This window comes from Gymnoscopelus braueri (assembly GCF_963280865.1).
Source record: "Gymnoscopelus braueri genome assembly, chromosome: 8".
Taxonomy (NCBI): domain Eukaryota; kingdom Metazoa; phylum Chordata; class Actinopteri; order Myctophiformes; family Myctophidae; genus Gymnoscopelus; species Gymnoscopelus braueri.
This window is the reverse complement of record NC_137609.1, coordinates 17,454,398-17,482,386: the sequence shown is the minus strand read 5'-3', so window position 1 is coordinate 17,482,386 and position 27,989 is coordinate 17,454,398.

Here is a 27,989-nt window from a genome sequence, read left to right as displayed (position 1 = left end):
ATTAAAACATCCTAATGCTCTTTAAGATGAAAATCTGCACCTCTCCCATTTCCCCCCCAGCTTTAATTTATCAGTATTTTTTGACATGTAAATAAACCTTCAGTACAGTATATAGTGCATGCAACTGGGAAAAATCGCTGTTCTTTATTCTGTGTGTTTTTTTTTAACCACGTCGCACAACAAGTTGCTCATTAGGCAAATGAGGTCCAGAGACTGTGTGTGTTTCATTTTACCGCAGTGTGATGCAGCATCCCTCTGTGAGTGTACTACTGTATACTACTGTGTGTGTGTGTGTGTGTGTGTGTGTGTGTGTGTGTGTGTGTGTGTGTGTGTGTGTGTGTGTGTGTATATATATGCATATTATATGAAGGTTTTATATTGAGAAGTGCTCCAGGCTTGCATTAAGAAACAAGTGGCCTTGTTGGTGATAAACTGAAAATGTGTAGGCTACTACAAGTATATCCTTTAAAATGGTTAAGGGGCCATTTTAAAGAAATCATGTCAATGTAAAGAAAAGAGCAGCCCTGACAACAAACATTAAAGAGTTTAGTTTATAAATTGATTATTGATTAATTTCTAAACTGTTGTACCAGTGGCACCAGCTCCAACCTTTAGTTAAGAACGTGATATCGTCGCTGTCGGCTATACTTGGTTGAACGGAGTCCCTCAGGCCTCTATACTACTGACTTTTCTGTTTTCGCTCTACATTAAATATCTATGTTTGAAACTATAGCCGATCGACAAGCTGTCAACGTTACGCGTTGCGACACATGGTGAGCTTGTACATATCGGCAATTTTCTCTGAATGATTTCCCCCACAATACGGATGCAGGGGATTACGTGGTTAATAATGCAACGCTGTTGAAATTGCTTAGCCAGTGACTCAGTCAGTGGGGGGATTTGTTTTGTTTCACCACTCAACGAATACCTTTAACCCATTAAGACCCGAGGCCGATTCTATACAAATGCCTTCTAGATCTGCAGTTCTCGCACTTTTTCGTGCCAAGGACCCCCAAAATATGTATTTGGCCACGGACCCCCATCTGAAAATGTTTTGTGCCAGGGACCCCCCAGAAGAGAAGATTTGTGTTAAAAAATACAAAATTATTCAAACATTGCTATTTTAGAGAACCACTGTTCTAAACCATTGTTCTAAATGTTCTAAGTTTTCAAAAAAGCTTATGCTGCTATAGAGCGTGCCAAAAATCCTGAAGGGGGCGTCAACAAGTGTCTTTTGGTAGCAGCGGACATCTTTGAGGGGTATAAACCAGGTTGACTTAACATTGCCCAAAACAAACATGTCTGCGCTACTATGCCGCGCCCCCCCCCCCCCCCCCCCCCCCCCCCCCGTAGTGACGATGTGTTGGCACGCTCTATATGTCTTGCCTGTCACCAGTGAAGTAACTGCACACCGCAAAATCCTGAGTGTAAATGAAATCCAGGATTTTGCAGTGTCTCTCCCAAGAAATACTGTTGCTAATATAAATTGTAGAAAATCCCCTCCTGCTCAATCCCAGGTGGGAGGAGCTCTGGAGTCTGGACTGAGTATTGACTCTACACACCTGTGCTGATTTCGATTAGCAGCACCTGCACCCAATTGCAGGAGGCCCTTTAAAATGCAGCCACTTCTATGTGTGTTTGAGAGGCAAGCAGTTTAGTTTATGTTCATTTCCTGTGTTCCATTTTCCTGTGTTCCTATTTTGATGCATTATTAGCCATGAATCATCAACTGTGTCATCACTGTTTCATCATCACCTCCATCCTGCCATTTCCCTGTACTGTACTGCCATAAATAAACACCTAAAGACTATCCATCTGGCCCACTGGTCTCGTACTCTGATAGGTATCCTGATGTCTGAATATATTGTTACCCAGTAAACAGATTATCTTTAACATAAATGGTAAATGGACTGCATTTATATAACTCTTTTCTTCTTACAATGTATTTCACATTAACCCATTCATACACCGATGACAGAGGAAACCATGCAAGGCACCAACCTGCTGGTTCAGTGCCTTGCTCAGGGACACTTCCACACATAGCCAGGAGGAGCTGGGGATCGAACCTGGAACCTTCGGATTCCAAGACGGCCGCTCTACCTCCTGAGCCACTGCCGCCCCAATATAATATTTCAAATGACATGTCACTTTTTCTGTCATACGACATTGATTTTGTTCCAAAAGTTGCAAAGAGATGTTGCTGGTGGTCTATTTTTCTAAAAGCCTAAAGTTGAGACTCCTCACCTATAATACCATATGTTCATAATGTATCTTCTCCCTGCAGGCTAACCATCAAGAGAAAGTTAATTACTTCTTGTGAAAATGAGTGATTATTAGGGCTGTTTTATATTGTACAGTACATACTGTAATGTGCATGTGCACGAGCGTGTGTGTGTGTGTGTGTGTGTGTGTGTGTGTGTGTGTGTGTGTGTGTGTTCTCCTGGAAGACATTTCTTCTGGTCCATATGCGAGTGCTGCATGGTTGGCTCTGTGCCAAAGCAGCGCGGTACCAGTGCCGGAGAATTGGTGTACACCACCAACAGCAAAAAACACAGAGAACCAATTACACACACACACACACACGCACGCGCGTGCGTGCGTACAAAGTGTACACACACACACACACACACACACACACACACACACACACACACACACACACACACACACACACACACACACACACTACATGTACAGACACACACACTATAGCATCACACATAGAATGAATATCTATTAAGCTTAAGCTGACCTCTGGCTAATCGCCCAGACAAAGGGAGTGCTTTGAATGATGATTGTACATGTAGACTGTTCCTCAATAAATATGATTTATGCAGCAAAGTTATTTTCGTCATTATTTCAAAAAAATTGCAGGACATTAATTATTCAAATGCAGTGAGGCTGAGCTTTAGGTCATTAATGGACAGTAATGTTTAACAATATATTTTAATATATTCCTCCCGTCAAAGTAATCTCAAGGTTAACTATAGTGCAAGATTGGCATAAATGGACTTCTTGTTCTCCATTAACAAAAAAGAAAAAATAGAAGGAGAAAAAAAACATATATATTTTTTAGCATTACATGATGATAATATGCAGTGGCTGTTAACTAACACAATTATTTCTGCATTCTAACATGTGTCTTTTGAAAGCTCAGTCATGTTGACTAACACAATTATTTCTGCGTCTTTTGAACACCACTGGAAGAGCAACAAGACCACCAATGTGGAATAGATGGAGTCAGCCCTATGTTCCCTCCAAAATACCCGCCAAAATACAGCAGAAATACTGGGCCAAAATACAGCAGAAATACTGCGCCAAAATACAGCACAAATAGGCCTACTGGCTCAAAACATTGATCACAATACATAATACAAAATACTGGTCTGAGAAATGTATTTGAGATACAAACACGTATTTTGAGAATACATTTGATAAAAACTGATGCAGTGATTTGTCAATTCATCGATTGATATTAATCTATGAATATTAAATTAATTGCCTATGACAAAATTTCGAAGAATACATTTACCTTACAAGCAGAGTGTTTTTCATGGTGTTGGGAGCAGGCAGCCAGCATGTTTACCACTGTGTGTGTGAGAGCACAGGCCATGTGACCCGCTAGACAAGAATTACTGTACTATGGTATGAGACTGAATGTACAATCCTACACAGAGCTGCCTCTACGCCTGTACTTCACTGACACCAGGATACTGACAATGATACTGACACCAGGGTACTGACCATGATACCAACACCAGGATACTGACATCAGGATACTGACCATGATACCGACACCAGGATACTGACATCAGGATACTGACCATGATACCGACACCAGGCTACTGACCAGGATACTGACACCAGGCTACTGACCAGGATACTGACACCAGGGTACTGACCATGATACCAACACCAGGACACTGACATCAGGATACTGACCATGATACCGACACCAGGCTACTGACCAGGATACTGACACCAGGATACTGACCAGGACATTGACACCAGGACACTGACACCAGGATACTGACACCAGGACACTGACCAGGACATTGACACCAGGACACTGACACCAGGATACTGACACCAGGACACTGACACCATGATACTGACCAGGACACTGACCAGGATACTGACACCAGGACACTGACCAGTATACTGACCAGAATACTGACACCAGGATACTGACATCAGGATACTGACACCAGGATACTGACATCAGGATACTGACACCAGGATACTGACATCAGGATACTGACACCAGGATACTGACCAGGATACTGACCAGGATACTGACACCAGGATACTGACATCAGGATACTGACCAGGATACTGACACCAGGATACTGACATCAGGATACTGACACCAGGATACTGACCAGGATACTGACACCAGGATACTGACACCAGGATACTGACACCAGGACACTGACACCAGGATACTGACACCAGGACACTGACCAGGATACTGACACCAGGATACTGACACCAGGATACTGACCAGTATACTGACCAGGATACTGACCAGGATACTGACACCAGGATACTGACCAGTATACTGACCAGTATACTGACCAGGATACTGACCAGGAAACTGACACCAGGACACTGACACCAGGACACTGACCAGGATACTGACATCAGGATACTGACACCAGGACACTGACCAGGATACTGACCAGAATACTGACACCAGGATACTGACATCAGGACACTGACACCAGGACACTGACACCAGTATACTGACCAGGATACTGACACGAGGACACTGACCAGGATACTGACCAGAATACTGACATCAGGATTCTGACACCAGGATACTGACATCAGGATACTGACACCAGGATACTGACCAGGATACTGACCAGGATACTGACACCAGGATACTGACATCAGGATACTGACCAGGATACTGACACCAGGATACTGACATCAGGATACTGACACCAGGATACTGACCAGGATACTGACACCAGGATACTGACACCAGGATACTGACACCAGGACACTGACACCAGGATACTGACACCAGGACACTGACCAGGATACTGACACCAGGATACTGACACCAGGATACTGACCAGTATACTGACCAGTATACTGACCAGGATACTGACCAGGAAACTGACACCAGGACACTGACCAGGATACTGACATCAGGATACTGACACCAGGACACTGACCAGGATACTGACCAGAATACTGACACCAGGATACTGACATCAGGACACTGACACCAGGACACTGACACCAGTATACTGACCAGGATACTGACACGAGGACACTGACCAGGATACTGACCAGAATACTGACATCAGGATTCTGACACCAGGATACTGACATCAGGACACTGACACCAGGATACTGACCAGGATACTGACCAGGATACTGACCAGGATACTGACACCAGGATACTGACATCAGGATACTGACCAGGATACTGACACCAGGATACTGACATCAGGATACTGACACCAGGATACTGACCAGGATACTGACACCAGGATACTGACACCAGGATACTGACACCAGGACACTGACACCAGGATACTGACACCAGGACACTGACCAGGATACTGACACCAGGATACTGACACCAGGATACTGACACCAGGATACTGACCAGGATACTGACACCAGGATACTGACACCAGGATACTGACACCAGGACACTGACCAGGACATTGACACCAGGACACTGACACCAGGATACTGACACCAGGACACTGACACCAGGACACTGACACCAGGATACTGACACCAGGACACTGACACCATGATACTGACCAGGACACTGACCAGGATACTGACACCAGGACACTGACCAGTATACTGACCAGAATACTGACACCAGGATACTGACATCAGGATACTGACACCAGGATACTGACACCAGGATACTGACCAGTATACTGACCAGGATACTGACACCAGGATACTGACACCAGGATACTGACCAGGATACTGACCAGGATACTGACCAGGATACTGACACCAGGATACTGACACCAGGATACTGACCAGGATACTGACCAGGATACTGACACCAGGATACTGACCAGTATACTGACCAGGATACTGACCAGGAAACTGACACCAGGACACTGACACCAGGACACTGACCAGGATACTGACATCAGGATACTGACACCAGGACACTGACCAGGATACTGACCAGAATACTGACACCAGGATACTGACATCAGGACACTGACACCAGGACACTGACACCAGTATACTGACCAGGATACTGACACGAGGACACTGACCAGGATACTGACCAGAATACTGACATCAGGATTCTGACACCAGGATACTGACATCAGGATACTGACACCAGGATACTGACACCAGGATACTGACCAGGATACTGACACCAGGATACTGACACCAGGATACTGACATCAGGATACTGACATCAGGATACTGACCAGGATACTGACACCAGGATACTGACACCAGGATACTGACACCAGGATACTGACACCAGGATACTGACACCAGGATACTGACACCAGGATACTGACATCAGGATACTGACCAGGATACTGACACCAGGATACTGACACCAGGATACTGACACCAGGATACTGACATCAGGATACTGACCAGGATACTGACACCAGGATACTGACACCAGGATACTGACATCAGGATACTGACACCAGGATACTGACCAGGATACTGACACCAGGATACTGACACCAGGATACTGACACCAGGACACTGACACCAGGATACTGACACCAGGATACTGACCAGGATACTGACACCAGGATACTGACACCAGGACACTGACCAATAAACTGACACCAGGACACTGACCAGGATACTGACACCAGGACACTGACCAGGATACTAACCAGAATACTGACACCAGAATACTGACACCAGGATACTGACACATAGCATCACAAATAATCAAATGTTAAGCTTGTCTGACCATTTATGGGTTATGCAGTAATGTAGTTGCTGTATCACTAAAGTAAACTATCTTTAATGCATAAGGACATTTCCACGAGATGGACACTGTGTTCCCTATAGGTTATCGAGGGTTCAGTTCAACACAAGAACTTTATTGATCCTGCAAGGGAAAATTAATTGCCATAGCATACACACCGCTGTCGGTGAGAACCTCATTATGTCCAAAATTGTGACATTTCAGTAAATGGAAAAGAATAACCTGTGTTCCTATGGATCCTATACAGTTATTTAGTCATAAGCGTTTGTTAATACTTTTCATTGATTGAGTATTCATAAAACCCACAGACAGACTTAACCACTTTCACTTTCACTTAAACATTGTTTTCACTTTCACTTAAACATTGTTTTCAAACATATACAAATAGCAGATCTACAAGCTCACGAAGCATCACATTGCGACACGTTTTTTCCTGCAACTTTTGTGTGACACTGTAGTGTGAGGAGGAAGGGCATTCATTTACGATAAAACATAAAAAAGTTGAAATACTGGGAACAGGGTTTCCGGCAGATCAATTTTGCCCCTCGGGGGGGGGGGGGGGGGCATCGATGTCCAGCATCGAGGTTAGACTGAAGGGCTAGACGTCATCACAGCAATAGCTGGTTGTGTTTTCATCACACACGTCCAGTACACCCTCACAGGACAGCGTGCTGCATGCACCGGGGCTATATCAAAATTTAGATGTATTTTAAACCACGTGTATCGTAAAATTTGGCAACTATCTACAGTGTAGATAGACGCTACGCCTACCCCACGCACCCTGCAGCTTTTCCTCCGTGGTAGAAAGGTTGGACGTGAGGTTAGGCTTCAGCTAAAGGCAGCCAATGCCGTGTACCTCACGTTTTAAGTGTTTAATAGCTTGTTTTAAACCTCCATTTTTACCCGTGAGTCACGTAGAAAAACTTTCAAAATGATTTAACTCCAGCACGGGCCGGCGGGCGTGTGCATAAGATGAGCACGACTGCATCCGAGCGTTGGTTTCACAGGACTTCTGTCTGTGCAGGGCGATATATTATAACTCCATGGTGCGGGGGCTGAGCCGCTCACTGCCTCTCACTGCAAATGGATTACTAAACATAACAGACGTGTGAAAACAAGAATGCTGCAAACAGCTCATAAAGCCTTCGTGTGAAAAGCTTTACTGTTTACGTTGGTTTCTTGTGTCGCCAATATGCTACCGACGATAGTTTATTGAATGATCAGTGGTCAGCAAAGCTTAGCATGTTCGTCAAGTTAGACAAATGTAAACCTTTTACTTCTGGTCAATGGGCTTTTGGCAAATTATAGGAAAATCTGTGTTTGACTTCCGGTCGGTAGACTTCAAAACAAAATAAGACCGCTTTTAAGTATTGGAAAGTAAGTGTTTGAGTTATGGTCGGTGGAATTTAAAATAAGAGCACAGTTGACCTGTAATATGCTGTTTTTGAAGAACGAGTTTTCACTGTTGCTACAGAAATGTAAAATAAGTGTGAACCCATAGCAGTCCTGGCCACATCCGACTGTGAGAATAAAGTTTATTATTATTGTTAGTGATAGTGACCATTATCATTGACCACCAGGTACTGACCCCCATAAAAGACTAGTTTTTTGTGTAACATTTATTTCAAGATTAAAAAATAATGCAAATGCAATAGCTGATCTACAAGCTCACAACGTTTCGCAGTGTGACGTGTTGTGAGCTTGTAGATCAGCTATTTTCAAATAGCCGATGTACAGGGTTAAGTAGTTAAACTGGTTTTGATGCCAAACACAATGTCGAATAAATGTTAATAACGATAGCATAATGGAGTTGTATTTTCCATCATCACACCAACTTGTGAATATTTTGAGGGCACAAATAAGAATTAATAAATGAATTAATCAACAATTTTTGCGGGCTTCCCCCAAGGCCTTCCCCCATTGCCTCCCCTAGGCTAACCCTTTTCCTGCAGGAAGCCCTGAAGATACAAGGTTTCTGCCAGACAGTGAGTAAGTATTTCTGCTAAGGAGTTCACACGCCCTGTGATATGAAATAAAACCATTCTGCCCTGCTCTGTAGAAATTCATCGCTAAGTTTCCTGATGGAAAAAGCCCTGGCTGTTTCATTTCAAATCTGCTGCATTCAAAAGCCTTATGGCGGTCAAAGTTTAAGTGGCAGTTTATAGAGAGGGTTTAATGTGTCCCTTGGTGGAGTCCATAACCTCCTATGTAGCTCGGTAGAAAGTGCACAAAACCTAGATATATTGCAGCCTCCATCTTCTGGATGTCTTCTTGATACACCTTAGGTTTTCCTAATCGTATTTGTTCTTGGATAAATTAACCACTTAAACCCTATACTTTGTAGTAGGTCAGATAGCGAAAATAGCCTAGATTTCCACTGAATATTCAACTATTTTTGCCGAATGTTTTCCTATTTTGATGCTTGGAATAGGGACACTAGTGTGTAGTGTTCATGTGGTTAAGTTATACCTACATCCTACTGGATTATAATTGGCTAATGGGAGGACCAGCCGGCATCAGTCAGCACAATATATGGGCACAAAAGGGACCATGACCATATACTGATGACATCAGGGATCTCCATACATGGGCATAACAGGGACAAGGACTGACAGATACAGAGATCTCCGTACACAGGGCCACATTGCGGCCCGAACCTCTAGTATTTATTAAAGTACCATGTTTTTGTTGAATAGTCTACAGAAGTTGAAGATACTAAAAGAGTTGATGTGAAAATATGTTCTAATTGTATGTGTAGTCTGTGTTATTACAAAACAAAAAGAAAAAGGGTTACAAAATATCATGAAAATGTACACAAAAGAAGGCAACCTAAATAATACAAAACCTAACCATAAACCTAAACACAACACAACACAACACAACACAACACAACACAACACAACACAACACAACACAACACAACTCAACACAACACAACACAACACAACACAACACAACACAACAAAAACAAATTCACAGAACCTAAACCATCAAAACATAACTGACACAGCAACAGTCTTTAAAGGGCTTTTCCAGAGACTTGTAACAGATGAACAGAGGACAAAGGGTTTGGTTTGGTTTGGTGGGAAACAACCATCTTAAACTGAGGCTTTTGAAGGGAGCAGCTATAGGGTCCACGGCCAATCAGCCATCGGGGCATGAACAGAGCCAACGAACCAGCGACAGTGATCAATTCCCCAGGTGCAATTTTTTTTTTAAAGGAAGGGATGCGGACGTCATTTCCTCTATCATTCGATTCCATTTGGCAGATTCGTCGCACTGGGTGGGTGGCAGACTCACACCGGAAGTTCGATGAAATAACATTGGAGTCTATGAGAGCCGGCTGGGCGGCTTATGAACAAACACTATTTCAATCCAAATTGAGTCACAATTCATGGATATACAGTAACTTCAGATAAGGAATACTGTGTCACCTATGATAACCAACATAATCAAGCCAAAGACTTTGGCTTGATTGACTTTGACTTTGGCTTGAGACTTTCTGGTCCCTCATCATTTTCAGCACCGGATGTAAACAAAAACAGAAATGAAGTGCATGAAAGTCTTGTACAATCTATACATATTTCCCTTGGATATATTGTTATTTCTGGCTGTCAAATTTCAAAAAGTCACTTTTGTTTTTTAATCAGGTCATGGTAATTACTTATAAACTCCCCTTGTGTACTCATGTTATAGCAATATTAATAATAATATTCCATTCAGGTGAAGTTTTAGATCATTTATTAGGAAGATGTCAGCAGAGCAAACAGCATACAGATCAGACAGAGCTCTGGCCTCCTGGCCAGAGCTTGGGCCCCGTAGGGCAGAAGCCTCCTGAAGTGTCATATGCGACACCTTTTATACACCAAGTTCTCTCCCCTAAATGTAGATAAATATAAACAGTCTATACTAAGTAACAGTACCATAGAGCTGACTGGTTCAATTAGCAATGACCATGTATAGTATCACAGGACAAATTACATGCTGACACAGAGCATAATGTGGAAATAGACCTTTGTATCAATTGTTGAATGACAGGAACAGAAGCTGTGAAAAGAACCCTGCTGTGTGGCTACTATTCTAGGGCCAAAATATAGATAGATACATAGATTGATTTAGAACAGGTTGGCATTCTGAAATAGCCATTACAGTCCAGAGTTTTTTGTTTTTGTACATGAATAAGCATATTCATGTACTGTATATACGACATAGAATGCCAAATCAATAAACATTTTCCTACCTACATGTTGATATAGCTATATATTTACTCAACCATTTACTGTATGATCAATCAGACAAAAATATCAGGAGACAGGACGTGCGACTTATAACTGATGCATAATTGCCTGACACAGAAGGCATCACTGACTCTGCCATTAACCTAATAATAATATCCAAAGTAGATCTACTTGTTTGGGTTTGAGAGCTCTCTCTCTCTCTCATTTTCTAGAATTTAGTATATGTGAAATCTTTTATCTGGTTGGACGTTAAATCTCTGTTTTTCAAGGCAAAGGGCCCTTAGCACGCTGGCTAATTGGGGCGATACGCGTGTCTAAACACTTCTCTCCCTTCTAAACGTTAAAAGGCCAGAGACTATGCAGTCAAAACAAATATTTCCACATTTATGGCCAATGCCCAGTTGACAATTTCTTTTTTTAGATATCAGCTTTTATCTAAAATTCCTATATTAATTAATTCAGATAGATATCAAACATATCACATGAAACATATTACAGAATAATAGACCTGGTTGTTTTAGGTTTGAAAGCCTCTCACTCATAATGTCAAATTTATATCCGTTTGTATGTTAAATCTCTGTTTCTCACGGCTGAGGGCTCCATTATCATCACGTGGAATTTGCTAACAAATGGAATTTTCATCACTCGGGCATTTTCGCTACATGGAATACAAATCTCACCCTTCTAGACGTTGACATGCCAGAGATTAGGCAGTAAGAACAAATATGTTCACATTAGTTATCGAATATAGTTTTCCAGTCTTCATCGCTCTTTCCTCCATCTTCACTTGGCATACGGGTCCATTTGGTTTACATTTCTGACAGCGATCTCCAAACAGGCTCTCTGTGGCAGTGATCTCCATTGGGCTGGTGGGTCCCAGTTCAGTGGCTCTCAAATGCTCTCTGTGGCTCTCTGTGCCTTGTTCTCCTGCTGTGGCAAAGTCTCTTGTTGTTTGTATGGTGTCGATTTCGTCACCTCTGCTGCTGCATGGTGACATTGTTGGTGCTGCTCATGGCTGGTGACCATGCATGCTCTGCTGTGGAAAACGCATGCTCTGCTCCTTCCCTCTGTGGCTTGAAACTTGTGGTTTCCTCCTTATCATCACAGACAGAGTAGATCTGCCTGCGAGGTTCCAATCGTGTAGACCTTGTTGCAGAAGATCATCAAAAGTTGATTCTGCATAGCTTGCTTCTGTAGTGCTCCTCTTTATCCTCCATCGTCTGGATCTGGTCCGGATCTGCTTTGAGAAAATCTTTTTCCCAAAAAAAATCCTTCACCCTTAAGTTCTTTTGATCAAGTATCCATAATCATAATTAGTTATGAAATATGAAATATTGATCCCATCCTCGTCGCCAAATGTTATAGCAATATTAATAATAATATTCCATTCAGGTGAAGTTTTAGATCATTTATTAGGAAGATGTCAGCAGAGCAAACAGCATACAGATCAGACAGAGCTCTGGCCTCCTGGCCAGAGCTTGGGCCCCGTAGGGCAGAAGCCTCCTGAAGTGTCATATGCGACACCTTTTATACACCAAGTTCTCTCCCCTAAATGTAGATAAATATAAACAGTCTATACTAAGTAACAGTACCATAGAGCTGACTGGTTCAATTAGCAATGACCATGTATAGTATCACAGGACAAATTACATGCTGACACAGAGCATAATGTGGAAATAGACCTTTGTATCAATTGTTGAATGACAGGAACAGAAGCTGTGAAAAGAACCCTGCTGTGTGGCTACTATTCTAGGGCCAAAATATAGATAGATACATAGATTGATTTAGAACAGGTTGGCATTCTGAAATAGCCATTACATAATGGAAATAATATGAAAACTACACTATTGCCTGTATGATTATGGTTATAAACTTCTATGAGCCTTCTAAAGAAAGGACATTTGCACACTCTGCTGTTTCTAGGTCTATTTACAGAGTTTGTAGTAGTAGACAGACCGTGTTCTCACCTGTTGGTATCCTGTCAGAGTAACTATTTCTAAATAGAGCCATGTATGACTTTGTCCACTAACCACACCTCCAGCTATTTGTGTTCTCTTCTTGTGTATAAAGGAAACACACAACTGAGCAATCGGGAGGCTGCATGTAGGCAGTCTCCGAGAGCTCTCGTATAGTATAATAAATATATGCTGATTCATCCACTCTACTCTCTGTGGAATTATTTCCTTTATATTGATGTGAAGTTTATATTTTTCCATAACAGATGGCGCTGCGAGCAGGGTGTATCTACTGTCCGTCAGCACTCTCTTTTCCAGGATGTCAGTAATAGCGCTACAAGGCAAATCCATCACTCACAAACGCAGCGATGGGCCTGTGGATCAGAGGTGCTGACCGGCAGAGACTACACTCCAAACGAACTACGGGTAAGAGTGGTATGACCCAATATATATGCTAAGGATATTGTATTGATACAATCAATTGTGTTAAACTAGGTCCCCTAAAAGAAAAAAAAAAAAAAAAAAGGGGGGAGCCGTCCGTGAAAGTCGGAAAATACCTGTACTCCGGTGCAAAGTCCTTAAAAGGAAATTAGGTCGTGTAAGACGAGCCGTCCGTGAAAGTCGGAAAATACCTGTACTCCGGTGCAAAGTCCTTAAAAGGAAACTGTAGGTCGTGTAAGACGAGCCGTCCGTGAAATTCGGTAAATACCTGTACGAACTGTACAAAGTCCTTAGCCGGAAACGGTGTGGAAAAAGGGAAAAAATATATATATAGTTAAGTGATGGTTTTTATCTAGGAACGATTACAGTAGGTGTTTACCTCTATTCTGCTTTTTTGTCTCTGGTTGTGGAAACAAACAACTCAAATGGGAAGATAAAGGGAGGATGGTAAACAGCAAGAAATTAGTTCATAGATTCTGTTAACTTTGCGTAAGACTCGAGCAGCTGGTGTGTATGTGTATACAGGATGAAAGTGTGCGTAGGCCTACATGTATGAATGTAAGAATAAGTCAAATAGTAATATCCACTATGTAATATGAGTAGAAACAGTCTGTATGTTGGAGTAAACACAGACATAGATAGAGGAGTGACAATATTGTGAGTATATTAGCAGTTGTCATCTAACAGTCTTAGAACTGGAAGATCTACAAGCAGACCCCCTGCAATGTTGTCAATCAGCTGTTTTTAAACATAGACGGATAGATAGGATTTAATGGTTAATGGGAGCTTTGTTGTCATATTCAAGGAGACAAAGTGACGTGATTATAGTGGAGGTTAACATGACTATATTACCCCTTATAAGTATAATAAAATAGAAGTCAAATATTTAACCAGTATCCCTGCTAATCAAGGAAAGGGAAGAAAAAGGAGAAAATTGTACTCAAATAGAGTATGTCAACGTACTTAGTTACCTTCCTTATTTTGGAAGAGATAGGTCATTTTGTAACTGCCGTCTTATTTTTTCCTTGGTATCTTACACTACAGAAAAGGTTAGTGGTTAGTTCTAGGGATACTCCCAGTATAGATAGTAAAGTTTCAGGGTGAGAGAGACAGTATGCAGGAAGTAATGAGTGTTTCAGCTTCTCCCCCTCACAGCAACCAAGGGTCCAGAATTGATGCCCACTGGGTGGTAATGATAGGAAACACCACTTAAGTGAGGAGCCTAGGTGAGTGTCAAATTTGTTTAAACATTGCACAGAAATTTCCCAGAAACAGTGGGGACTAGATCATTATTGTAAGAGTAGATTATGATTATTTTTTGTAAATTGTAGTAATAGGTGAAGTTGTGGCATTAGTGTCAGAGTACTGTATCATAAATCTGGGGATAGTTGGGTGCTGGTCTATTTGAAGAGCTATACCCATCTAATAGAGTGATAGATCTATCCAATCTGGATGAATTATTCAATTTGGTTGAAGGTTGTGCTGCTTTGGTCATATGGACAAGCCAAATACTTTACGACAAGAATGCCATGAGGGTAACAAAGTAAAGTTGATTCACTGCTGCATAGGAGCATTTGTATATAACATTATATGAACATGGACTTTAGTAATAGGAATGACACACATAACTGTTGCAATAATAGTAACTTCATGACAGTTGCGACTGGAGAGACATAAAGTGTAGTTTACATAGCCTGCTTACTGCGTGTCCATCAAATGCTCTACCTATCACATCGTGCTATTACTAAGGAGAGGACAATGCAGTCACACTTGCAGTCTAATCGTCAAATAGACTGTGTCCGCATCTCAGACAGAATGTGTTGGAATGGGGCCAACACGATGACACTGAAATGGAATCTTTTCCAGTGACATTTTGGGACTGACAGGAGCAGATTTCAGTGACCTAGGAGGCAATGGACAGGTGGCTTTCTTTATGTGGCTTGCAACATGGAGGACTCTGAGCCATGATGAACTAATGAAATGACTTTTCTTTTCTTTTCATGGGACTGTTAGCTGTTGTCCTCTATGTGAGGTGCGGGTGTGATGGTGTTGCATTGGTGGTCTCACAGTGAGTAGGTGAGTAGCAGGCTTATTAGTTTAGGCCTATGAACATAATGTAAAAATTTAAAAATCCCGGACAAGTTTAGGCCTATAGAGATAATGTATTGACGATCCCTGAAAATAAATGTCAATGAATGTCTATAGCTACATAGTCTTAAGATTTCGGAGGCGAGATGCTTTTATTTGACAGAAACAAGTGGCTTGTCGATATGATCAGATGGTATGCTATTAAATCAACTATCAAATTATCATAAACATACTAAATGAAAAATCTATAGAGCAATTATAGTGTGTAAGTGTATGTTGCTCACACTGAATTTGGAGTATTTAAAATATACATTTCTGATGGCTAATACTACTTTAGGGAAAGGAAATTTATGAGACATACAAAACGCATCTCTAGCACGAAAATGCAAACTTGCATGCAGAGAGGAGATGCCACAGAGTGTATTTGTGAGTTGCTTTGTGGTCTGACCAATAATAGCCAGATCACAGCTGTTGTGGCCCCCACAGGGGCCACACTCAACAACAATAAGAGTATTTGGGAGACTATATTAAGACAGCAGTTTCTTCGTGTGACAACTACAATGTCAGTAATTGAAGAGGTTAGGAATAGGGTTTGTTATTAAGGATAGATAGAATAGGGAGAGACAAGTCAGAGTGCAGGAGTATATAAGTTGAATCATACTGTCATCCAGTACAGGGTTATTTCATGAGTCCTGTAGCAGTGGTGTAAGAAGTACTCACATTTGACTTGGGTAAAACTATCAATACACCAAGGTAGAGATACTTTGTTACAAGTATAAGGCCTGTATTCGCAATGTTACTTAAATAAAAATATAAAAGTATTAGCATCAAAATATACTTAAAGTACCAAAAGTAAAAGTACTGCAAAGTTTGAAAATAGCATATCTACATGCTCACAACGTGTTGCAATGTGAACTGGATTGACTATTTTCAAATAGCCTATGTATAAAATAGGGCTAAAGTGGTTAATGTATATTTAAATTTATATCTGCAAAGTTCTAGTAACCAAAAGTTTTCAAATAAGTGTAGTGGACAAAGGAAAAGTGTTGAGAATTGGCAATAAAAAATTTACTTCAGGACATTACTTGAGTAAATGTACTTGGTTACTTCACACCACTGTCCTATAGTAGGATACTGTGGCACAAGGTAATTAGCTCCACTGTAAGAAGTATCAGTCACTTCAGTTTTTGTCTATACAAAACTCATCTCATCCTTGTTGGTGTAATGTAATTATACACTGGGAGAGAGTGAAGATAAAGAAGTATAGACTGATAAAAAGTATAATATTGCTGAAAAAGACTACATATTGAACTAGTAGTACATGTATATAATATATGTCATACGTGAAGAACCTTTAGTGATAAAATAATGTAATAACCTACTATAGGATACATCGAGTGTACATTCCTACATTGGTTCAGTGCTTCTCAAAGAGGGGAGTAGGCTATTAGGAAAGGGGGGTAGTACAAAAGTAGGCTTTGTTTTTGTCACCTGTTTTCAGTCCTTTTCAGTTATTATTGGCCAGTGGGTCCCCTGCTGGGTCAGTGAGCAGCTTATCCCTGCTGAGTCATCAGTGAACAGTTAAGAATGGAGATAATGAATAGCCAAATATTGTGGAAAATATTATATACAGTCATGATGAAGGAGAAGGAGGACAATTTATTAGGAGATATTTAAGCAGAGTAACAGCATCACCAATCAGTATGTGTCCTTAGTGTGAGGCAGTGTATTTAACAATACACCCCCTGGACATGACACTAGTGTGTCACAGGGACGGACCCCAATCCAAACCTTAATGCTGAGTGCAAGGCAGGGGGGCATTGGGTCCCATTTTTAGAGTTTTTGGTGTGACTAGGCCGGGTGTGAGCTGACCTCCCGGTCTCGGGGCGGACACTCTGAGGCCACAAGGCCACGAGTTGGTATTCAAGGATGCGGAGCAAGTCTGATGAGAATGGATGATACCCGGGTATGTGAACTTGTATGAGTGGACCAGGGGTGTCTCAAGTAGTTTTTTAAGGAAGGCAAATGGTTTGAGAATCACTGGTATGTTTGGAAGAATGTTGAATGCATTACAACCACAGTTTTGGTAAAACTAAAAGGTACAAGTTTATAATGGATGGTTTCTGAGTAATGAGAACTTTGAGGTGAAAGAAAATCATGCTAACCAAATTGCTGTTTTTCTAATAGGAAGCCTGATATCTGGTTACAAATGTTGTACGTCATTCTAATGCTAATTGGATTTTTCCTACTTGTCAAGGGGAGGACCAATCTTGGACCGATGCTCTTTTTCAGGTGCAGAGTAATGGATGGCGGGTATCTTTGCAATACTGTGTTGTGGTGAAATGTTAATAAGCATTTATTTCCCTTCCATCGTATGGGTCTTGTTAATATGGAGAAATGAACTAACTCTACTAAAAACCTAACATGTCTAAAACAATGAATGTTAGTGAGATGCATTGTGATGTCTGTGGACAAAATGCAGTTACAGGAGATGTTGAAATTCAACATTACGTCTGCAGTGGTAAGACAACACTCCCACTAAGGAACAACTGGAGGTATGGAAATGTAACAGATTTCATCCATTATTGAAAATATAGATAGATACATAGATTGATTCCTATTAGTGTTGACATTTCCATGCTGTGAAACATTAATTTTGACAATACCATGTAATAAGACTGGTATAAGTTTCCCCGTGCCATTACAAGGACTAGAGGGACAAGGATTAAGTAAAATGACAGATTCATAGTTTGGTCAAATAACCTGTAGAATAAGCATAGAAAAGGTTGTGAACCAGTAATTGGGCAACTGTGTTTAAGATACATTTAATGACTAAGTTAAAGGAAGTACTTAGAAGTGTTATCAGGCACACATATAGGATAAAACAATTATTTTAAGGTTAGAGTTAGGATTTGACATAACCAAAGCTGTTGTGAAGTTTGTCTATTTTGCAGTTTGAAATCCAATAGAGTAATCTGGAGATATCAGGAGATGTGTTTGGAAATGACATTTCCCACATAAGGAGTTTGGTTTGTATCTTGAGCAATTGTATAATTGTATAGTTTTTTACTCGCACATCATACACTGTCTGTTTGCTGTCCTATATACACATTTTAGAAATTGTTGTCCAGGTCCTAAAAATTGAAAAAGAAATCTATATAACAAACTTATTAATTTACAGTGGAACCAATCTATGTGAAGCACAATTACCTGCACAAGTTGTTTTTTACAGTTATGGAAAACCAAAGGATATACAGTGACCAGTGACCAGTGACTGTGAAAGTAGCCAATTTTGCAGCAAAGGTGCCCGGATGTCCCTAGTGCCCACTATCTTGTATCCCCAGTGACAGCTGTGATGGGTGCACTGGTAGGAGGAGCACTGTGAGCCTAGCCTGGTCGAATATGCGATGGCAGATTTGTCTGGTTCCAGGCTACCGGAGGCCAAGCAAGTGCAGTTGTCGGTGCCCAAACAAAGACAAAAAGACACATGCCATACAACTTAGAACTGTAGCCACGAGGAACTGTAGCCAAGAGGAGAGAAGAGAGACTCATTGACATTTGAGCTCATGTGAAGAAACAAAAACAAAAACACACCTGATTGCTGGCTTACAAGTGGTCGCTCGGAAAAACAATACAGAGGATCGTAGGTGGAATTTCCCCAAAGAATGCAGACAGAAAAGGGTTTTCGCCCCTACCAGCGATCAGAAGTGTCTTGTATGTTTCCATATTTATTTGTAAGGAGTGGTTGTGTTAGTGGACATTAAATGCCATGAATGTATTTCTCCTTTTTAGGATGTACATAGAACTATTAGGCTTCTGGAAAATACTGGTTGGAATTCAGAGGCCCACAGGTGAGGTCTAGAGAGTAAATAATTGTAGTAATATCTCATTACAGTCTAGTATTTCATATCTCTTGGTCTATGATTCTATTTGAATCAAAGGGAGGATTATAATGGAAATAATATGAAAACTACACTATTGCCTGTATGATTATGGTTATAAACTTCTATGAGCCTTCTAAAGAAAGGACATTTGCACACTCTGCTGTTTCTAGGTCTATTTACAGAGTTTGTAGTAGTAGACAGACCGTGTTCTCACCTGTTGGTATCCTGTCAGAGTAACTATTTCTAAATAGAGCCATGTATGACTTTGTCCACTAACCACACCTCCAGCTATTTGTGTTCTCTTCTTGTGTATAAAGGAAACACACAACTGAGCAATCGGGAGGCTGCATGTAGGCAGTCTCCGAGAGCTCTCGTATAGTATAATAAATATATGCTGATTCATCCACTCTACTCTCTGTGGAATTATTTCCTTTATATTGATGTGAAGTTTATATTTTTCCATAACACTCATGTTTTACACAAGAAAACCTTCATGAATAATTGGGGCCGTGGGAGGCCGGGTGGGAGAGAGGGCATGGCCACTGTAGCGAGGCTTTTGATGTTGTCCATTCCGTATACAGGGAAAATAATCCGGAGTGGAGGAAGAAAGAAAGTCCCTGGGCGAGCTGAATGAATATGGTTGTCCTCAGTAATAAAACATAGGATGACTGAGGAAACCACCTCTACAAAAGACAAAGTCGCTGACTGTAACAAATGCCTTTGTTTCCATGCCTGCCCTGCCACACTGCAGGAAGGAAATTGTTATGGTTTTGCTCCCATATTAGCGTGACTTATTACTCAATATTATATATCTTAACCCTATAAATTCAATAATCCTCCTTGCTATGATTGTGTACTCATTACTATTAAGATATTCCCTGGCGTTTGCAAGCCATGCTGAATTCCCGGCACCTATTGGCTACTACACAGGACTTTAACTATAAAGTACAGTGTTCTGAGAAAGCCAAGTAGGCTGGATATTCATGTTGATATCTGCTTTAATAAGGAACTTGTGTTATGCTTTAAAACTTAAACCAGTTTTTGCATCAGAACACCAGGAGTGACCTTGCCAAAGAACCCTAATTGAAATTACAATTATATAGGTTGTCTTTGCAAGAAAAATCAATGAAGAAACAAGTGAGAGAGCATGTAGAGCATGTAAACCATGGAAAGAAGAATTATGGCTTATAAGTTCAACTTCTGACTTAACTGAATAAGTTCATCAGGTATCCTTGAACCCCCCCCCGGTCTTTGCCTGAGCTCAGTATCCTTCAGTACTGTTTACTTCACTGATTGTTCTGAAATTTAGAACATGTATTGTTCCAACAATACATCTATGTCTAAATCTGTCTGTGAGTCTGTCATTTTAACATTATCAGGGAGACAAAACATATTTTTGTGTCCATTATTTATGAATAATATGACGGTTCTATCACTAAATCAAACACCAAAATAAAGCTTTGATGCCCTATATCTCTGAATCACCCTGGTTACAGATGGAACCCTTTTTATTGTTATGGAACCTGGAATAATGGGTATAGTACTTGGGAGTGAGTGACTGGCAATGATTTCTTTTAGAACGCTTTATGTTCGACAAATGTATATTCCCACGTTTATAAGCTGTGATTTCCGTTACTGGTTTGGGGACTGATCAATGCGGTGTGTAATCCTTTCTGAGTTCAAACACCGAGGACTGGCCATCTGGTGCTCCAGGGTTGTGGATGAAGCTGCAGCAGCTTCAGTTCTCCCCACAGCTTGCTTTTCCCACAGTGAGAGAATACGTTGGCAAAGGGGGTTTGCAGAGGCTGAGGATGTGAGATTAGGTGTACAAGAGGAGCCCAGAGTAAACACAGATAGCCTACACTGGTGATGGAGTCCAGCAGTGTCTTCTCTCATAGTGTGCCCACCCCGGTCAGTGCTCAGCGAGCAGGGAGAGTTTGGTCAGGCCTCTATGGGGGGAAACGGGAGCTAGATTTGGAACCAGAGCAATTGGATCCCTTCTCTCCACACACTGTTCACCCTCCAGCACAACCTTGTTTGCCCTGAGACGTGTAGCCTATATTCTCGATGAAGTTGGAGCTTTTTTTGAAAGGTTCTGGGGCATCTTCCCTGAGCAGGTAATGCTTTCCAAGGCACACGTTACAGCTGCTCCAAATGTGGTCATCAGCATTGTACCATTTTGCTATGGCATTCCCCCCCTATCATTCACCTTTAACTTTTGATTTGATAAACCATGCAGTGGCTCTTAAAGAGAAGAGGGAACTAAGAATTAGGACTGAGTTGCTTTTTCTCGGCCTCCCCTATGACTGGCGGAGACATTTTCTCTTTTTTATAAAGATATTTTTGGGGGCTTTTTGTGCCTTTATTGATAGGATAGTAGGTTGGCAGGAAATGGGGAGAGAGATGGGGAGGTGACACAGAGCAAAGGTCGTCGGGATCGAGAGTCGAACCCGCAACACGCTGTCAAGCTGGATTACCAGCGTATGTGGTATGCGCCTGGAGCGATAGGCCAGCGGGCGCCCCAAGGCGGAGACATTTTCAGTCAGGTCAGTTGGCAAGGTTCAGTCAAAGCCTGATTTATACTTAATCGTACGACCAGAGGTCAATGTGTCCGTACACGGACACATGTGTCTGTGGCAAGACTTGCCGTTGTCCGTGGCAAATTTGTATTTATTTGTTTTTTACATAACATTATAATTCATAATTCATTCATTCTGATCATAAGACCCAATTACTGAATTTGAGTCTCCAGGGTTTCTTCTGCATATGTATGACACTGATTTACTATGACACTAAAGCACATTAGGAGTCTACTAGGACAGTGGTTCTCTAACTTTTTATTTTCAAGGACCCCCATAACGTTACGGGTCCATTTGGTTCCATTTGTGCACTCTCAAGAGTTACAGACCTGTAAAGGTAATTTAAGGCTCTAGCACTTTTTAGTATTTCTGATAATATTATTGTCCACACATTTGTATGTCCATGGCAAAAAAAAAAAGACAAAAATGTCCACCACAAGCCAGCATGGCGATGACCCCTGCGTACAACAGATTACAAGCTCACAGCATAGTGAGCTTGTAAACTGCTATTGTTGCTGTGTGACACTGACATGTCGTACTACGGAGCATAAATTTGCCATAAAACTGCTGCTGAAGCTGGAAATGTGTGAAACACATACTGTGAGAGTGTCCCCGACCCATGCTTTTCTGCCAGCTATATACTTTGACAATCTCTGAATATTTGAAGAATACGTGCTAGGTTTGTATTGTGGAGAACAGTGAAAGCTGTTGGTGCAAAAACTTTTCTGAATATTCATAATGACTTGCCACTTTGAAACCAAGACAGCAATAAACTACAATGCGGGACGTTGCAGGAAACAATGATAATGTCCAAAGCCTTTGTTGAGCCATGACGAATCCCTGAGCAAGGAGAAACACAGGGGCTGCTATACCCTTGATGCATTTTTAATGAGCCTTGTCTCTGTTCCACTCTCTGCTATTTCAGGAGGAATTTCACAGGCAACGCACATCTGAGATCATGTAGACTTCTATTGTCTTTGTCATGCTGATGCTAGAAAGACAATTGTTTGATGGTACCATTAACCAGGGATATAGTTCTTGGCAATATATTGTTAAACTAAAGTTCTATATTTGATTGTTATCAGACCATAGCCCTCGACACGACACTCATCCAGCTACACTGAGTGCATATTGAATAGTATAAGCCAAAATGTAGCCAATATATTAACAGGCAATTGGTTTGTCTCATACCACTACTTTGTGTGTCTGTGTGAATTGGATGGTTGGAACTTTATTGTTAATACAAAAAATTAAAGAGACTCAATATATAGTCGTAAATCTATCTTTTATAAATGTTCTTATTCACCCAGTTACTTTTCAGGTTTGTGAAGGATATCAATTTAGTGATTGATCATGTTGGGGCAAAATTATCTGCTTGCATCATTTGCAATTACCCCCCCCCCCCAAATAGCTTTTAAAGTCATAATAGATTTTCTGAGAAATGTCTTCACCTGGACCAGGTTTCTGTCTAAAGAAAATCAGCTCATTTGCTGTATCTTGCCTGACTATCAAATTTATGTTCTGCAAAGATTGGAAATAAATCATTTGTATTAGCCAATCTGCTCTGTTGGTGAACGGTTGTGATCCTAGACATTGTATTTGAATTTTAGTGGCAGTAATATTTCTACAAAACAATTCTGACTTTCTGTTTTTTGCTTGATGCTGAAGGTCCTAAATAATTGAGGATCCTACATCCCATGATGAGAATTACATGTTTTAAGTCAAGTTTAAAGCAAAATACAGCTCCTCCTGTTTCAAATGATACAAAGGGCAGCTGTCAGTCAATATAACCTGAACTACAGACAACGTAGTGGAGAATGAATGCCCTTGGAACTGTCAGTTATATGACAGTCTGGAAACAGCAGGCACATGTTTACTTAATGGACCCCCCCGTGCCCGAACACCGCCACCACCACCAACTCTCCCCATCTTAACCACTTACACCCCAGCATCCTCATTGTGGACAAAGCTTTCACAGAAAATAGCCGATCGACAAGCAGTTGTGGCCTATTGTGAGCTTGTAGGCTATTTTTCATCTATAATAACAATATAATAGCTTTCCCCATAATAACAAAAAAATCACACCCTGTGTGAAGTGGGCGGTGTCTTGCTAGCTAATCACAATACTGAATGGAATCGATCAATCATGTACAAAGGATAAATACATTTATTGAAACACTCTTTATGATGGACAAAACCATAACTTGAAAAAAACCAAATTTTGTTTTTTTTCAAGTTATGGTTGCTTATATAGGGCTATGCACATGTGTCATGTGACACTGGCCAATCACAGTCCTGAATAGGCTGTGATTGGCCAATCACAGCGCAGGATAATTCTACTAATTTCCTGGGCCCAGATCACAGCGCAGGAAAATGTACATTTTTCCAAATCTCACTTATAGGGGCGGTTTCACCGCCCAAAAATCACACCCAGTGTGAAGTGGACGGTGTGGTCACAGTGGTCATCACAGTGATGGAAGAAGTGATGGAAGAAGTGATGGAAGAAACCATAACTTAAAAAAAACTAATTTATGTTTTTTTTTAAGTTATGGTCCTATTTTTAGGGCTATGCACATGTGTCATGTTTCCCTAGCCAATCACAGTCCTGAATAGACTGTGATTGGCCAATCACGGTGCAGGGTTAGGGGGGTACATTTGTGGCCAATCACAGCGCAGGATTTGGTGTGCAAATATCCAAACCTCACATATAGGGGCGGTTTCACCGCCCAAAAATACACTAGTATTGAGCCCTGAGGGACTCCGCTCAACCATATGGGGTTTAGGTGGTTAAAGCTTTACTTATTGTTGAAGGCTGAGGCCTAATGTACAGTATCAGCTAGGGCTGGGCAATAAACCTAAAACATACCAAAACCGATATTTGGAACCAATAACGGACTTAATCTTGTCATATAGTAAGTTAATCGATTAATTGAGATTTTTTTTAAATATATTTTTCTCATTTCTTACATCAACGAATCGACATGAAAATGTTAAATAATCAACTAAAATTTGTCTGACCTTGTGTTATACTTTGTTGTACAATGGTGGCATACAAGAATTGTGAAGATAACTGATACAGTACAAACACAATGCGTTGCATTCTGCATTAGGCCATTAACGAATAGTGATTTATGGTATTCGAATTATTCGACCCAAAAGTATTCGAATATTCGATTATTCGATTTGATAATAAAAAATTAAAAAATTTAATTTTTTTTTTTTTATTGCATTGATGACTTGACTCAAGGAATGCGAGTTGACGTCACACCAGAGCTCACAGCTGCATGTCTGCTCTAGAAAAGCCACTAAAAAAAAAAAATCTTAAAAAAAAAAAAAAAAAAATGCTTTTTTTTTCTTTTTTTTTTTTTTCGAATAGTCGAATAGTGGTTTGATAGTCGAATAGTCGGTTTGATATTCGAATATTCGAATATTCGACTATTCTGTGAATGCCCTATTCTGCATACAGTAAAGCATATATACACATGTACTGTAGGCATATATAACATATGTCACAGTACGATTGGAGAACCAGGACGATTGAAGACAGAGCGCTCGTTTTTAGGCACGGGGCTTCGGGGCGAGGCGGGGCTTTGATGCGACACGGACCTATCTGTTGTTGTTCCCCCGACCCCCCCACGTAGCAACCAGGAAGCTACGCTAGGGGAACGCTGAACACGCGTTCACACCTATACCTCTATGGTTCACACGCACGTGTCACGTGATAATAGTTATTGTCCATGACGGAGGCGCGCCGACTCAGCAGAGCTTGAGGCCCGAGGAGGCGTGCGGCGCGAGTGCCCGCGCTGACCGGCCGATGCTCTGATGAGTCGAATCAGCGCCGTCCGAGTTGTGAACCGATAGGGACAGAATAGTTCTTTTCATGGATCACTGTGTGTGTGTGTGTGTGTGTGTGTGTGTGTGTGCGTACGTGCGCGTGTGTGTGCGTGTGTGTGTGTGTGGTTGCGGCCATATATGTGTGTGCACTTTATTTGGAAAGCCTGGCTTGTGGCTCCCTCTAGCGCTTTTTCTACAGAATTGCTGGTTGAGTGGTAAAAACAAGCGCGCTTTCTTCAATCGTCCTGGTTCTCCAATCGTACTGTAACATATAGATGTATATATAAAAATAAAAAAAGTTTGTTAATTGTAATCAATCAAAAGTTCGATATAATGGTGTATCAGCCCACCACTCACTACATCTGCCTACTGACACACTCACCCTTTAATGAAACTGCATGGCAGACTCTGACATCTGTGTCCTACCCTACACAGGTGCACACACGTGTGTGTGTGTGTGTGTGTGTGTGTGTGTGTGTGTGTGTGTGTGTGTGTGTGTGTGTGTGACAAAGGAGGAAAAATAGACATTAAACCAAGAAACATATACCATACATTGGCTGGCATATCATAGGAGAAAGAGCACAACAGCATGGAATAAGGGCCCACTTTTTACCATAGCCTACTTACTAAAATACCAGGCGGCCTTATGCCAATATATTGTGAAAAACCATGCCGTCAAGCTCCTGTCCTCCACAGGTAAGCCAACCTTACAGAAAAGGGATCCCCTAAATTAAAGCAGCTCAGCCCTTTTATTCCCTGTGCCAATAAACCCCACCATTAATTGGAAACAAGGAACACCTGGCTGATACTGCCCTAACAAGTCCACCTGGTTACAAATAGCTACACAAATATTGCCAGTCATCAAAAGTAGCCTAATAGCCTATACCTCTCTGAAAGGGGGCTCTGCCATTTTGGCAACTTTATCAATATTAATGTTCTTCTTTTTCAAGTGGATTCCAGCACAGTAAAATTATCCGTGTTAATTTCTATTTGTAACTCTGAGGATTTGTAAGTTTTCCATACCTGTGTGTGGCTCTATGCACAGCAGCCATATTGGAAGGCATTCAAGGCAATTGGGCCCAAGACGAGAGTAGCAAGACTCACCATCTCAGGTTTACTTCTCTTATTATCTGTGTGAAGTCGGCGGATGCCTTTTTAGGAGACGGGAAGCAGGTCTATTAATTCCAATGGACGAGTGAACGTGAACACAGCTTCTGAACCCAATCGCCACAAGCCATACAATCTTACCAAGATGTTCATACTAAAATGTATTTTTTAAGAGAGACACATCAAGAGAAAATCAACCTTATTATCGAGGCTTTCTCTGTCCCAGCAACACTCTCACTTCCTTTTTTCCCTCAGGTGTTACCAATGATACTAATGAAGGCTCTGTTCCATGTCGCGTAGCAGTGGTTCTCAAACTTTTTAATTTCAATGACCCCCATAACTCTGGGTAATGGGTGTGTAACACACCCATAAAGGGCCATTTGGAAGCCCCTAAGGAACCGGGGGTCCCTGGACCCCACTTTAAGACCCACTGGTCTAGCAGTGAGCAAACATGCACACTATCACTCAGTACCGTAACCCTGACACTCTTTGACCAGAATGGAACAGAGCTTCATTAGTTTGTTTGTTTGATTGATTGATTGAATACTTTATTAACAGTTTGCAAAGACAAGCACATCAGGGAAGCAGAGTTCAATACAAGGTCTCTATCATTGGTAACACCTGTGAATGTCTTCACAATATGGCTGCTGCTGTACAGAGCCAATACAGCGACAAGTTCGACATGGATTTTCTCCAAATGACTGACAGTGCGGAGATAATAGGGCTGTATACCTGCATGGGACAGTCACGCTTGTCCCGCAGGGGGATGCGTAGCTTAGCGCTATATATACAGACAATATGCAATGCATAAGCTACTGTACTACGGCTAACTGTAGAGGTCCCCCTTTTCCAGAGTGCTAGTATACGTGCACACCTTGAGAGAGAGAGAGAGAGAGAGA